Source organism: Solanum stenotomum, chromosome 1, assembly GCF_019186545.1.
Source record: "Solanum stenotomum isolate F172 chromosome 1, ASM1918654v1, whole genome shotgun sequence".
In the NCBI taxonomy this organism is placed as follows: Eukaryota; Viridiplantae; Streptophyta; class Magnoliopsida; order Solanales; family Solanaceae; genus Solanum; species Solanum stenotomum.
This window is the reverse complement of record NC_064282.1, coordinates 88,217,932-88,221,494: the sequence shown is the minus strand read 5'-3', so window position 1 is coordinate 88,221,494 and position 3,563 is coordinate 88,217,932. Positions and strand designations below refer to the sequence as shown.

The 3,563-nt window shown below is 35.0% G+C and overlaps 1 pseudogene; it reads right to left on the bottom strand.

Annotated features, from left to right (window-relative positions):
• Nucleotides 1-920: 920 nt before the first annotated feature.
• On the bottom strand, nucleotides 921-3,214 carry LOC125858365 (uncharacterized; annotated as a pseudogene).
• Nucleotides 3,215-3,563: the final 349 nt, after the last annotated feature.

Sequence of the window (3,563 nt, the reverse complement as noted above, 5' to 3'; positions counted from 1 at the left end):
TAAGTCTGTTTTCCTTTGAACTCTCATAATGAACATACAATGGATAAACTTGGTAAATCGATAGATTCAATACCTTTAAACTATCGAGTTTTTCCGTATACCTAGATAACACATGTCACACAATCAATCCTTAACCACTCTTGGTTCTCATTATTGTGTTTATTTCAGTCGCAAACACCACATAATTTCATGATTGCGTAGAGAATCGGTCTTACACTAATAATTCTTCTTAAGTCGGCTTATATCTTACATTCACATAAATGATTTCTAAATGTGTAACCCGTATATACGCTATTTTGATCATGTCATGTCAAACTTAGATATTTTTAAAGAGTCTCAACACTTTATCCTTGTTTCTGAAAATTGTCTTATTTTGAGATTGGAATTAGTTTGGCAACAATGTTGAGCCATAATTCATAACTTTGTTTGATCTCCTTGAATATAGATTTTGAAATCTCAAGTCAGCTAGGTAGAATTACCATTGTGATGACTTATCCTTGGCCATAATCTCATTCCCTTTGATGATTTATCAACTGTTTGATCTCTAGTTAGGCCTTTTGTAAGTGAGTTTGACACATTATTTTTTGACTTAACATAGTCAATTGTGATAATTTCACTGAGGCTCAATTACTATATGCAAATCAACCTTTTGATGAAACTATTTCAAGGTTACACGTGACTCCCACAAAGGCGCCGGTGGCACCTTGATTGTGCTATATGTTAGAATATCATACATTGCACGACAAAAATATATACGACTATCAAGTATAAAAGGAAAATAACTTAAAATGTTGGATTTTAGCTTTGATACTCAAATGAAACCAAACAAGTATCCCCACTTTAAAAAGGCATAATTTTCAGCATACACAGGTAAATGTATTACGTAAAAGTTCATTGAAAATGAGAAAAGAACTGAGAAATTATAGATGAGAATCACTACACAGGGTTTTGGATGCAAGTATAAGGAGCTCAACATCATTTATAAGTGTTCTCATCACCAAATCTTTGCTACACATGAAATCCACTAGAGCAATATATCTCTCAGACCTACATATAATGGGAAATGAGAATGAATATCTAGTAAAAATGTTCCTGGGCAAGGGGGCACTTCTACTTTGTAACCCCTTACTCCTTTACGGACAGATATATAAGACAGAAGCTGACCTTTCTTTCTCACTTGCAAAAAAATACAGTCCTATATCTTCTTTACTCAGAATATGATTGTTGAATAGACTTTCCCAAATATCCCCACGGGGAACAAGTTCAAATTTAAGAGTATCAGACAAAAGACGTGAGAACTCATACACCTTATGTCTAACTCTAGAAGGAGGATGAACCTGGATACAACTATTGAGCATCCCAGGTACAAATTCCAAAGCACCTAAGATGTCAAAACTTCTCCTGAAATGTAAAAAGGAAGAGAGATTGATCAATTATCATTTGACTAAGCAGTACACATTCAGATTATCATTATGTCATATATTCTTTCAATGCCCCACTCATTATTTTTGCGATACTAATGGCATCCCTACCAGCTTGCATGTACCCCAACTAATTCAGTGGACAACTTATCCATCTCACAAGAACATATTGACAAGGTAATGCTGCCCAGTAAGGATAGATCAGATGGGCACACCATGTGTTGTAGCAGGGATTCAAACCTAGAATATCCAAGTTGTTAGTCCTATGCCTTAACCACTAGGCCATCTCCTCATGGCCCAACATTACGTCTTGAAAAAATGTATTATATATATTTATGTACTTATAAATAGGGAAATTACGAATAGTAGGTTAATCAATCAGTTGACTACGAGCAAAGATGGGCCATCCAAAAATAGGCATGTGCTGAATTCACATTAGTAATAATTGTACACAATGAAGGGTACCTACTTCCAGGAAGGAACAAGATTAGGATCACAAGGGTTTGTCGTAGATGAATTCATCATTCGACACTCATTCACAGCATCGGAACTCCTATGCTCCAGACTGGTAGAACCATCCAGACCTAAAAAATAGGCTACATCAATTGGATGGAAGTACATAAGTAAATTAATTTTGCTATAAAAGCTTTACAAATATTGATGGTGTATACTATCAACTCTAGATAAATCAACATCCTTTTAAAAAAGTTTTTAGACGAGTTTTATTGTTTTGGAGCTTTTGAACCTTGAACTGTCATTTTTATGAGAAATTTAGAAAGATGACCTCGAAATCCAATTTTGACGTTTCCATCAGCTCCAGAAGGGTCATTTTAGGCTAGTGGCATAGTCGGCATGACTCTTGAGGCTTTCAGTGCAAGTCAATGTGATTAAGTGTTTTAACTTTCAAGTTAAGGCCTAATTTTGACTCTAGTCAATATTGTGAGTAAACAAGCTTGGATGAGAATTCCATCAGCGTTGTTAGCCCCATATTATTTAGTTTGGTTCAGAACAAACCTTACTTTAGGTCCCGAGGCTTCCGGCCTAATTCTAAGGCCCTCGTGGATTTTGGCTTATAATAGAAATTGGGTGTGTAATGGACTAAAACAATCATAAAAGAAGAAAGAGCAAAAAAAAAAAAAGGCAAAGCATCTTCACTACACAATCAAGAACCAATTTTAGTGCAAATTTTCTAACCCCAAAAGTTTAAAAGAAAAATAAAAATTAAGATAAAGACACAAGCTTTATGTGAATACATGAAAGAATGAAAAAATACCTCTATTTCTTGGGCATTGGAAAAGATCAAGCTTCTCTAACAAATGACATTCAAGGGCAATCTCAGATAAACCTTCATTACCAACAGAAGACACATTCCGCAAGGAATGTTCTCTGAGAGTAGGGGAACCTCAAGAAATATCCTTGAGACAAATATAAGTCACACCATGACAAAGGTTGTTTCCCCGAATATATAGCTTTGTTAAACCTCCACGGTTTGAAGTTCCAACGGCAATAGCAACAAGTTTGACAATTGTGACTTTCCTACCAACAAGGGACCTGGCAAGATATCCATTAGATTCTGCGATCTCATCCTTGTGAACACTGCTTAAAAGTGTGAGCCAGCGCTTAGAAACACAAGCACAAACACTTGTCTCTCTGTCACTAGGTAGCCGCTTGAATACCTCCAAGAGAAATTTATAAATAAAGATTTCAATAGAAGGATGATTCCTCTGCTCAAAATTTTCAAAAGCGGTAGTGACACAAATCCTCTTTCCATTTTTCCCACGTGATAAAAGCATAGATGATTTGTTTCTACTTGGATATGAAGCTTGGAAAAAAACATCGTTTTTCTGAAAAACTAGAAGATTAAAAACATCAGACAAAGACCATCCTGCATAAACTATCCTTTGAATAGATATTTTCCCTCAACAGATAGTCACAAAATATGCTCTTAATGGACTAAACCAATCATAGAAGAAGAAAGAAAAAAAAAAGGCAAAGCATCTTCAGTACACAATCAAGAACCAATTTTAGTGCAAAATGAAAAACAACACAAGTTTAAAACTGAAATATTAAGATAAAGATACAAGATTTAAGCGAAAAGAGGAAAGAATCAAGAACACACCTCTGTTAATTGTTCATTGGAAA